Consider the following 12,926-nt stretch of genomic DNA (forward strand, 5'->3'; position numbering starts at 1 on the left):
TGCATTTACTACTACTTTAAAGCTACTTTTATTTTTTTCTAAAATGCGTTTTAGCAATCAAAAATTTATAAAACTAAATTCACAGCAATTATCTCAAAACAGAACAACCAGCATGGACGTGACATTTAGTTTTCTGGTTAATTCCATTATAGGCTAAATTAGCTCAATGAAGAAGTATTCTATTTCATATGATTTACTATATTCCCTTGTGTGCCATTTTTTATTATATCCAATAGAAGAACTCTTTTATTTCAAAACACCTGCAAACCCTTTGCTTATATTTTAAATACATATTTTGTTATTTTCATTATATTTGGAAGGGTATCATTTTGAAATCAAATGTTGAGGAATAAGTGATTGAGAAAACTTCTTGTACTTGTCTTAGAATTGACTTTTATTTTCACCACCTACATGATAGCTAACAGACATCCAGTACTCAAATTCCATGTGATATTCCTGCATGTTCTGAATTCTATCACAGAATAAATGCATATAATACACATATGTACACGAAATCAAAATACTCAGATACATAAATAATGAATACTTAATATTAACAACATATATTCAGCTGTTTGTTATAAATTATTTCTCCTCCATATCTAATCATGGAATATTGGAAAGTCATCTAAATATGAAAAACATTCCATCCACATATCACACATTGAAAATTTCCAATATTGGTAAGGAACCATCAGTAAATGAAAGACACCACCTGACGTAAATTCTATGTAGTATTCAAAGCTAGCAAGATCTAAATGTGCCACCTTGTTACCAATCTCTTGGACATCCTCTACAACCGTTTATTTCCTCAGAGTTCTTTTTTTAACAACACATCCTTCAGTCTGTTTGAAAGTCTATATTGTACCCAGTGTTGATTATTGTTTGTTATAAAAGAGATGAATGAATAATAAACAAACCTATGTAAACCAGCATAATCATTACAACATTTATATACTTAAATTTAAATTTATCTACTATTAAAATATTCAAAAATAAAAAGAACTGAAAGTAACTAAAATCTCCAAAATTTTGTGGATATATTTTAACTCAGTTTGGATTTTAAATGAAGATTACATAGTAAATAAGAATATAGTGTATACAGAATAGGTTTTAAAGAGATGCTACACAAGAATAAAAACATCCCTTGATATATCCTACGTGTTGTAGAGTTTAAAAACTCTAGTACAGTTTCTGCTTAGCAGAAATGGGAAGAGTACTGGAAACCATGAACTAATGGCTGCATTGACTTTGAGCAGCCATGTATCTGTTCCATCCTGAAAAGAAAAATACATCATGAAGATAAAAGAAGTTCCATAAAGAACTACAAAACTGCTCACTAGAATAAGAATACTTTGTGTGGCTTTGGTCTCATGAAATGATTTAGTAGCCAAAGATCTCTGAATATGCTGGACCTTCTTCTTATGCTTGACCAAGATAAACACTGTGAAGCAACTAGTCAACATCATGATTCCCAAACATGTAAAATCACTGGCAGCCAATATAATCACATACACTCTATAAGTTTGTTTAGAAGGATTTACTGCTAAACAGTACAGCAATTGTCGATATTCAGTAATATTTCCTTTTTTTCTCATGTTAGTCACATTTATGATTACTAAGCTATGTAAAAGCAGACACAGGGACCAGCACAACAACAGAGAAGGACTAATGATTTTGGGAATTTTGGCTTTGAACAGTGCAGACTTAAAATTGCTGGGTCTAATAGTGATGGCCTGAATGACACTCAAAAGACATGTGGATCCAAGTGAAAATTCTCCGGTTACTGTATGCAAATATAGGAGAAGTTTACATACAATTTCATCTAGAAAATATGTATGACCAAAAGCAGTCATTATCTGAGGAATTCCTCTGCTGATAATAAGCACAATGTTGGCCCAGGTAAGGTGTTTAATAATTGGGTCTATAGGTCTTGTCTTGATTCCATAGAATTCTGCGATGATAAAGCAACAAATCAAGGCAGAATTCCCCAACGTTCCCAGCACAGTCTAGGATAAGAAAAAGATCCCCATGGTCATGTCTCTCAAAGCCATTCTCTCATGTTTTGGAGAATGTCACACAGTATTACATCCTGGCACTTCACAATAGACATTAAGGATTACTATCTTCATTATACATAAAATATGTGCTTTTAATTTCCCAAATATAATATTTTATACTAGAATTTATCACTATTCTGGTGTAAAAATATTGTACTTCTTCAAGTTTTTTTAACCATGTATATGTGTTTGTGTCTTTATGTGTAAATACTAACTTCAGTGGCTGTGCCTTTGTAGCCAGAACTGTTAGAGTCAATGGTGACCTACCAGATGTGTGTGGTTGAGTCTAAAATAGTATCCTATGTAAGATCAATGTGTCCTCTTAATCTAGAAAATTTTTCTTTAGAAACTTCAAGGTATATTTTTGGCCAAAGAAATATTTCCCACTCTCAATCTATTCCCAATGGTTTGCACAGAATTTGGTTACAGCATTGTAGCAAAAGTAAAGTCAAAGTTAGCAATATTCTTGCTTGGTGTCAGCACTTTCCCAGGCTCTACAAATGAAGTGTAATTTCTAGTTATAAATAGTCCTGTGAGGGGTTTTCTAATGGAGTAACAAAGTGTTGTCTAAATTTAGGAACTTATAGGTTTCCCACATTCTATTACTGTCAATGAACAATGTACTGCAACACACTTCACCATTGAAAGAAAATTATTTCTACCTGCTTACATAAAACTGCATTGGATTTGTCTTTTTATATTCCTCATATGAATTTTAAATGAACCTTATTTACTTTGGTATTCAGGGTCTATTTTTCATATTTGAGTATGCTTTTTACATATGCTATTAATTTTCAAAATATTCTATTGTTTTATGTCACATTTAATTTGTAAAATATCGAAATGTATCAATGCCAATCACATATAAAACTCTTCAATTTAATACAAATATAATTTTTAATTCAAAATGCTCATTCAGTACTGAAATAACAACCATGAGAACTTTACACATTTATTAAGCTAGGGCAAAATTAACACTATATATGTATTTACTATTCTATCATAATTGTCTAAACATAAGACAAATGGAAATTTTGATTGTCTACTTTCACAGTGGAAACTACTTTACTGTGAGACAGAGAACATAAGTGATATATAAACACATTGTTACAAGAAGAAGATGCTGATCAAAGGCATTTCTGCAATGTAGAACCCACAGCAGCACAGTCATGAATACTCAGCCCTGAACAAGTGATACTGAAATTTGCAAGACAAAGAAATCTCATTAGAAACAACTGAAATTTGAGTCCAAATGTCTGAATATTCCCACAAATTTATGCTTACAAGTTAATAGGAAGCTGTTATTAATGCTCTTAGTTCTATGGAAGAAAAATAAATAGGCTCCTGTCACTGTGCCATTTAGCATAGTGTATCTAAAAGGAAACTACCAATTGCTGAGGTGACTAATAATTAAAGTGGCAGCCTGAATTAAACAAAGGGTTATGAGATTTATGCTCAGCTCTTTTGGTGACTGAGGGCATGCCAGATCTTACATCTCACTGAGTTGGTCAGTAAAAGTGTGTGTGTGTGTGTGTGTGTGTGTGTGTGTGTGTGTGTGTGTTTATGTGTCCCTGTAATATGGTGACAAATATTTGAGGAAAAATTTCCACTTGGTACTAGGACTCCTGTGGCAATTTTCCTTACAAAAGAATATGAGGAAAAGAAGTCAAGACACAGAGGCCTCTTTTCAACGGGCTCTCTTTTCCTGGAAAGTGTGCAGGACTTAGACGTTCAATGTCCCCCATACCATTCAGAAGGACAAGCATTGTTTCCCTGAAAAAAAGAAAGAGAATGGCTGAGAGATCTGCATTCAAACAGCTGGCTGCAAACTTTTCTCTATTCTGCAGGTCTGAGGAAAGGTATTAAGACTCACCATGGCAGATGCTGAATGTGGCACTTCTGGTCATTAAGCCAGATAATTCACCTTCGTGTAGTCACCCTAAACAGTTGACATGTTGATATACTGAAAACTCATCTCCTCTGAAGTCAAGATGATGTCATAAGTAGTATTTGTGACCCTTTCCTAATGAGGGAATTGACATCCTCTTTATCTCCATTACAAACTTCAAGAGTCTTTCAATTATTACTGCGCAAGAACAGGCTGAAAAATTGATCTGACTTCTGATCTCTTGAAGTGTTAAAAACAAAGGGAATACAAAACCTAGAACTGAGAAATCAATTCTAGGGAAGAGTAACAGATGTTTATATAGAAAGTTCTGGTTGAAAATTTGAAACTCTTCAAGCCTGTGACTCCAAATATTACAAAATATACAAACAAAATAATCAGAACACATGCATACAAATGTACTGCCAGACAAAATGCCATTTTCTTTTGCTGCTATTTGTTCCCAGAGAATAAAACACCAGTTGTAGAAATTTGTTATGAATAACAAACATAGAATAATTAATGGTACTTTCCATAATTTTTGTCAAAATAGAAGGAATGTGTTATTCCAATTTAGGAACTTAGGAAGTTAAAATAAAACTAAAATATCCACATAACCTGATTTGTGTTATGTCTACCTTAATTATAGCTTAAATCATATTTAGCAAATGTTATCTGTTTGTCTCAGTTTTACCCACCAGTTACCTGACAACAATTATTTCTGTCACTATAGACAGCGATGTTCCTCCCCTTCTTTCTCTTGCTCTTGGATTTCTGTTCCTGCTCTTTGTTTTTTCCCCTTCACTCCTCTCTCCCATTCACTTTCCTCAGTCTCTCCATTTATTCATGGGCAGCTTCTACTTCTATATTCTCTCTCTCTCTCTCTCTCTCTCTCTCTCTCTCTCTCTCTCTCTCTCTCTCTCTCTCTCTCTCTCTCTCTCCCTTTCTCTGTATTTCTGTCTCTGTCTTTCCCTCTTCCTTTCTATGTTCCTACTACTTCTTAACTCCACTCCCCATGCCCTCAATAAACTGTTTCAAAATGAAGGGATGACTCAGCTGTGACCTGCTGAAGCACGTTTTACCCCACACCAGACTTAATCTGCACCAAAACATACTCTCTATTGTTTTATGAACACAACATCAAACCTGTGTATTTTTGTCATCCTGCGAATATACAACTCCCTCTTTCATCTGTGAGTGACTGTCCACAAGAAATACAGACTCTAGAGCTGTCTGGGATGTTGTTAATTTGCTAGTGTGTGATCTCTCCATTCCTCATTCATATGGTAATTTTTTCTAAAAACTTCTCAGTTTCAGCCATCTCCACTGTGCCTCATAATTATGTTTTTCGGAATAGTTTGGAGAGTATTGCTGTTATAACCGCAATAAATGTATGATAAGATCTTTTCATTTTCTGAGATCCTTCTCAATTTCCTTTTTTAGGGGTTTGAAGTTCTTGTCGTACAGGTCCTTCACTTGCTTAGTTAGAGTCACAGAAGGTATTGCATAGTTTTTGTGATGATTGTGAAGGGTACCTTTTCCCTAATTTCTTTCTCCACATGTTTGACCTTTGAGTATAGGAAGGCTACTGAATTGTTTGAGTTGATTTTGTATCCAGCCACTTTGCTGAACTTGTTTATCAGCTGTAGGAGTTCTCTGGTGGAGTTTTTGGAGTCACTTAAGTACACTATCACATGTCATCGGCAAAGAGTGAGGTTTTTATCTCTTCCTTTCCAATTTGTATCCCCTGGACCTTTTTTTGCTGTCTAATTGCTCCAGCCAGGACTTCCAGTACTATGTTGAATAGGTAGGGGGAGAGTGGGCAGCCTTGTCGAGTCCCTGATTTTACTGGGATTGCTTCAAGTTTCCCACCATTAAGTTTGATGTTGGCTGTTGGTTTGCTGTATATTGATTTTATTATGTTTAAGGATGGACCTTGGATTTCTGTTCTTTCCAGGACTTTTAACACGAAGGGGTGTTGAATTTTGTCAAATGTTTTCTCAGCATCTAGTGAGATGACCATGTGATTTTGGTCTTTGAGTTTGTTTATATGGTGGATTACGTTGATGGATTTCCTTATATTAAACCATCCCTGCATCCAAGGGATGAAGCCTAATTGGTCATGATGAATGATCGTTTTGATGTGTTCTTGGATTTGGTTTGCAAGGATTTTGTTGAGTATTTTTGCTTCAATGTTCATAAGTGAGATTGGTCTGAAGTTCTCTTTCCTTGTAAGGACTTTGTGTGGTTTAGGTACGAGGGTTATTGTAGCCACAAAAAAATGAATTTGCTAGTATTCCATCTGATTCTATCTTCTGGAATAATTTGGAGAGTATTGGTGTTATGTCCGCAATAAATGTCTGATAAAATTCTGCACTGAACCCGTCTGGACCTGGTCTTTTTTTTGGTTGGGAGGCTTTTGATGACTTCTTCTATTTCATTAGGTGTTATAGGGTTATTTAGATGGTTTATTTGGTCCTGGTTTAACTTTGTGATCTTGTATCTGTCTAGGAATTTGTCCATTTCCTACAGATTTTCCAATTTTGTGGAGTATAAGTTTTTGTAGTAAGATCTGATGATTTCTTGAATTTTCTCACATTCACTTGTATGTCTCCATTTTTCTTTCTGATTTTGTTAATATGGATACTCTCTCTTTGCCCTCTACTTAGTCTGGCTAGGGGTTTATCAATCTTGTTGATTTTCTCAAAGAAACAACTCTTGGTTTTGCTGATTTTTTCAATGATTCTTTTTGTTTCTATTTGGTCTATTTCTGCCCTAATTTTGATTATTTCTTGCTGTCTACTCTTCTTGGGTATATCTGCTTCCTTTAGTTCTAGGGCTTTTAGCTGTGCTGTCAGGTTGCTGATGTAAGCTCTCTCCAGTTTCTTTTTGGAAGCACTTAGGGCTATGAGTTTTCCTCTGAATACTGCTTTCATTGAATCCCATAGGTTTAAGTATGATGTGTTTTCGTTTTCGTTGAATTCTAGAAAATTCGTAATTTCTTTCTTTATTTCTTCAAGGACACTGCTATTGTTTAACAGAGCATTGTTTAGTTTCCATGTGTATGTGTGCTTTTTGTTGTCTTTGTTGTGGTTAAAGACCAGCCGTAGACCACGGTGATCTTAGAGGATGCATGGGAGTATTTCAATCTTCTTATGTCGATTGAGGCTCATTCTGTGTCCAATTATGTGGTCAATTTTCGAGAAGGTGCTATGGGGTTCTGAGAAGAAGATGTATTCTTTTAGTTTAGGATGATATGTTCTGTATATATCTATTAATTCTAGTTGGTTTAAAGTCTCTGCTAGCTTTGCAGCGTCCTCGTTCAGTTTCTGTTTCCATGATCTGTCAATTGGTGAGAGTGGGGTATTAAAGTCTTCCACTATTATTGTGTGGGGTGAAATGTATTTTTTGAGCTTTAGTAGAGTTTCGTTTATGAATGTGGCTGCTTTTTTATTTGGAGCATATATGTTAAGGATTGAGAGTTCCTCCTGACAGACTTCCCCGGTAATGAGTAAAAAGTATCCTTCCTTATATTTTTTGATAACTTTTCGTTGGAAATTTACTTTATTCGATATTTGAATAGCCACTCCAGCTAGCTTCTTTGGGCTGTTTGCTTGGAAGTTTTTTTTCCCACCCTTTTACTCTGAGATTGTGTCTGTCTTTGTTTTTGAGATGAGTTTCCTGTATGCAGCACAAGGCTTAATTTTGTTTATGTATCCAGTCTGATAGCCTATGTCTCTTTATTGGGGAGTTGAGTACATTTATGTTAATAGATATCAAGGAATAGTTGTTTCTGTTTCCTGCCATTATTGCTTTTGTGGGTTGAGTTGTGTCTGTGTCTTTTTCTTCTTTTAGTTTTCTTGTTTATGAGTTTTCTTGTTTTTATTTGGCTGTATTTTCCCTCTTCGTATTGGGTTTTCCACCTATAATTTGTTGTAGTGCTAGGTTTGTGGTCAGATATTGTGTAAATTTTGATTTGTCTTGAAATATCTTCGTCTCTCCATCTATGGTGATTGATAGTTTTGCTGGGTATAGCATCTTGGGCTGGCACTTGTGCTCTCATAGGGTCTGCATGATGTCTGTCCAGGTTCTTCTAGCTTTCATAGTCTCTGTTGAGAAATCGGGTGTGATTCTGATTGGCCTGCCTTTATATGTTACCTGACCTTTTTCCCTTACTGCTTTTTGTATTCTTTCTTTGCTTTGGGCACTTGGTGTTTTTACTATTATGTGTCAGGAGGTATTCCTTTTCTGGTCCAACCTATTTGGAGTTCTGAAGCCTTCTTTTATGGTCATCTCATTCTTTAGGGTAGGGAAGTTTTCTTCTACGGTTTTGTTGAAGATATTTACTGTGCCTCTTAGTTGATACTCTTCTCCATCTTCTATTCCTATCATCCTTAGGTTCGGTCTTCTCATTGTGTCCTGGATTTCCTGGACATTCTGGGTTAGGAGCTTATTGGTTTTTTGCATCTTCTCTGGCTGTTTTGTCTATGTTTACAATGTTATCTTCTGCCCCCGAGATTCTCTCTTCGATCTCTTGTAATCTATTGGAAATGCTTGCTTCTATGATTCCTGATTTCATTTTTAGGTGTTCTACCTCTAGGGTTATCTCTTTTAGTGATTTCTTTCTTGTGTCAATTTCTGTTTTAAATTCCCTCTTCCATTCCTTCGTCTCTTTGGTTGTGTTTTCCACTAGTTCTTTGAGTTCTTTGAGTGTTTTTCTTGCTTCCTCTTTAAAAACTACTGAATCTTTTTGCTTTTCCTCCAGTTCTTTTTTAAGTATCTCTATCAGCATCTTGAGGTATGATTTCATGTCTGAATCTTCTTTTTCTTCAGTGTTTGGCATTCCAATGTTTCCTATTATAGGTGAGCTGGGTTCTGGAGTTGCCAGGTTGTTTTGGTTTCCTTGGGATATACTCTTTCACTTTCCTCTTGCCATTTTGTTGTCAGTGATATGTTCTAGCCTTTCCTTTGTATCTTGTTTGTGTCCCTGGGTCTTCACTGGTCCACGTGGCAGATGGGCTGAGCCCTGTTCTATGCCTCAGAGTCGCCGGATGGGAACAGAAGTTTCAAAGTTCTCTTCCTGGTCCCTGGATCTGGGAGGGCAAGGGGTGCACTTACCGTGTGCACTCCACAGAGATATCTCTGCTCCCTGGCTTCCCAGGTCTCCTACTCACCAGTCTTTAAAGCTTTAGGCGCTGCTGATCCTTGTGAAAGATGGGCCGTGCCCTGTTCTGCGCCCTCAAGATTTAGTTTTCTAGTGCCTGAGAAAAGTTCTTTTGTGAAAATGTATCACATTTTCTTTTTCAATTATTTTGTTGAGGCACATCTAGGTTTCCCTAGTATCTTTTCATTGTTAACAGTGTGACACTTAACAAGACTGAATAACTGATTGTCATAGGACAAAAAAGAACATTTTTGTGTCCATTAAAGAGACTGTTACTGGTAGTCCTTGGAGAGAGATTTAGTGCTACCTTCCTGAAAAATTGCCAAAGATTCCACAGCAGCTTTACAATTTTGCATTCTCACTAGGAATAGATAGATATTTTTCCAATGTTAAACATATTCAGCATCATGAGATTTCACTTTTTTTTAACGACTTTATTTTGCAAAACAAAGATAAATGTAAAGATTTTAAACTTTTTTTGCTTAAAATTATACATTTTTGTCAGTACTGTTTTTTCAGACATTAAAATAAATTTTACATAAAACCATGTGAATATATTTTTTAGTCAGTACTTGATTTTTTTCAAGGGCTTGACAGTATGCATTGAAAACCTACTAGTTGTAATAAGCGTAAAGTACATGCAAAACAAAACGCAACATGGAAATAGTCAAAGTCTTCTTGTTTTGTGAATATATGTATATTTTTTGTTTTCTTTAATTCTTGGACTTCATACAGTCTGTGAGTTGTTTCTGGGGGAGTGCAAGCCTCTGGGGTCAGCATCCCACTATCAGTGACTGCATATTATGTCTGTTCTTTTGTGACTGGGTTATCTCACTCAGGATGATCTTCTCTAGATGCAGCCATTTTCTTAAGAATTTGGTTAAGTCATTGTTTCTGGTGGCTGAGTAGTATTTCATTGTGTATATGTACCACAATTTTTGTATCCATTCGTCTTCTGAAGGACATCTGGGTTCCTTCCAGCTTCTGGCTATTATAAATAGAGCCACTATGAACATTGTGGTGCATATGTCTTTGTTGTGTATTAAAGTGTCTCTGGGGTATATGCCCAGAAGTGGAATAGCTTGGTCTTCAGGTAGTACTATATCTAATTTTCTGAGGTATCGCCAGACAGATTTCCAGAGTGGTTGTATTAGCTTGCAACCCCACCAACAGTGGAGAAGTGTTCTTCTTCGTTCTCTGCAGCTTCGCCAGCATCTGCTGTCATCTGAGTTTTGGATCTTGGCCAATCTGACTGGTGTGAGGTGGAATCTTAGGGTTGTTTTGATTTGCACTTCCCTGATGGCTAAGGATGTCGAGCACTTCCTCAGATGTTTCTCGGCCATTCGGTGTTCCTCAACTGAAAATGATTTGTTTAGCTCTGTACCCCATTTTTTAATAGGGTTATTTGATTCTCTGGTGTCTAGCTTTTTGAGTTCCTTGTACACCTTGGATATTAGGCCTCTATCTGATGTGGTGTTGGTAAAGATCTTTTCCCATTCTGTTGGTCGCCGTTTTGTTTTATTGACGATGTCCTTAGCCTTACAGAAACTTTGCAATCTCATTAAGTCCCATTTGTTAATCTTTGACCTTAGAGCTTGAGCCATTGGTGTTTTGTTCAGGAAATTTTCTCCTGTGCCTATGTGTTCTAAGGTTTTCCCTACTTTCCCATCTAATAGTTTCAGTGTATCTGGTTTAATGTGGAGATCTTTAATCCACTTACACTTGAGCTTTATACAAGGAGATAAGAACAGGTCTATTTTCATTCTTTTGCATGTTGAGTGCCAGTTGGACCAGCACCATTTGTTGAATAGGCTGTCCTTTTTCCATTGAATGTTTACTGCTCCTTTGTCAAAAATCAGGTGACCATATACATGAGGGCTCATTTATGGATCTTCTATTCTATTCCATTGATCCACTTGCCTATTTCTGTACCAGTACCATGCAGTTTTCAGCACAATTGCCTTGTAATATAGCTTGAGGTCAGGGATAGTGATTCCCGCAGATGTTTTTTTTTTTGTTGTTGAGGATGGATTTCGCTATTCTAGGTCTTTTGTTATTCCATATGAAATTGCACATTGATTTTTCCAATTCCATGAAGAACTGGGTTGGAATTTTGATGGAGATTGCATTGAATCTGTAGATTGCTTTTGGTAGGATGGCCATTTTTAAGATGTTGATCTTTCAGATCCATGAGCATGGGAGATCTTTCCATTTTCTGAGATCCTCCTCAATTTCTTTCTTTAGAGGTTTGAAGTTCTTGTCATACAGGTCCTTCACTTCCTTAGTTAGAGTCACACCAAGGTATTTCATAGTTTTTGTAACAATTGTGAAGGATAACTTTTCCCTAATTTTTTCCTCCACATGTTTGTCCTTTGAGTATAGGAAGGCTACTGATTTGTTTGAGTTAATTTTGTATCCGGCCACTTTGCTGAACTTGTTTATCAGCTGTAGGAGTTCTCTGGTGGAATTTTTGGGGTCACTCAATTACACTATCATGCCATCGGCAAAGAGTGATGTTTTTATCTCTTCCTTTCCGATTTGTATCCCCTTGATCTCCTTTTGCTGTCTAATTGCTCCAGCCAGGACTTCCAGTACTATGTTGAATAGGTAGGGAGAGAATGGGCAGCCTTGTCGAGTCCCTGATTTTAGTGGGATTGCTTCAAGTTTCTCGCCATTAAGTTTGATGTTGGCTGAGATTTCACTCTTTTTGATCTTAGACATTCTAACAAAAGTGATATAAGATCACAATGTAGTTTTCAGTTGTAAATTTCTAATAGTTAAAGATCTTGAGCATTTCTTTAAACAATTACCAACAATTTTTGGTTCCTCTATAAGAATTTTGTTTCCCCTCCTTTTTTGATTTTTTTTTCTTTTCGCATAAACTCTCTCTAATGACAGATTTATTTTCTCTCTGCTCTTTCAGGAGTTCCTAAACTCATCTTTTCCCTTTCTGTGATGCTTTCTTTATCTAATTTGGACAATTAATGCTTTGTACTTTTCTCTTCTGTTGGATTTTGTTCCCCATAAATCAATACATGTTTTGTACTCATTTCAGTAAATTCTGGAATGCTTTTGCCTTTTTTCTTTCTTTCTTCCTTTCTTTTTTTCCTTCCTTCCTTTTCTCCTCCCTCCCTCCCTCCTTCCCGTTTTCCTTCCTTCCTTCATTTATTCATTCCTTCCTTCCTTCATTCTTTCCTTTCTTTCTGCCTTAACCCATTTTTTGTTCATAGAACTTTTGTCATTTTCCTTGAGATTGTCAGCCTTCTATTGTTTTTGTTCTTGCTAATATTCAGGCTTGATCCTAGATGCTTTATTTGGATGGAAAACGGTGTTTTAATTTTTTTGTACCTGTCTGGACTTGATTTGGTGTTTTCTTTCTAGAACCTGCTCTAGTGTCTGATTTGCAGATATACATTACTTAAAATTGACTTTATCAAGTAATATCTTATATATTTAATTGCTTATTTCATTTATGTATATATCTAATGTTATCCTGCTCCCCTGTTAAGCCCCCATGCCCTCCTCTATACATGCTGCTTCTCTGAGGGTGCTCCCTCTACACACTTTCCACATCATTGAGCTTGTATGATCTTATGCTGGGTCATTGAGTCTCCACAAAATAAAGGGGCTCCCCTCCTTTGCCAGAAATGGCAATCCACCTTAAATACGTTCCTGGAGTCATATTTACCTTCATGACTATACTTTGGCTCATGGTTTAATCCCTGGGAGCTCTGGGAGGTATGGTTGTTTGAAATCTTTCTTCCTATGGGGTTAAAACACTTTCAGTTCCTCTATTTCTTACCCATTGGGATCCCAG

At 36.2% G+C, this 12,926-nt stretch overlaps 1 pseudogene across 1 annotated transcript; it reads right to left on the bottom strand.

The window, feature by feature from the left end:
- Positions 1–1,157: 1,157 nt before the first annotated feature.
- Positions 1,158–2,054, bottom strand: LOC308439956 (vomeronasal type-1 receptor 4-like; annotated as a pseudogene). Its single transcript has one exon. The product of its transcript is annotated as a vomeronasal type-1 receptor 4-like (transcript).
- Positions 2,055–12,926: the final 10,872 nt, after the last annotated feature.

Source organism: Micromys minutus (genome assembly GCF_963924665.1).
Source record: "Micromys minutus genome assembly, chromosome: 30".
In the NCBI taxonomy this organism is placed as follows: Eukaryota; Metazoa; Chordata; class Mammalia; order Rodentia; family Muridae; genus Micromys; species Micromys minutus.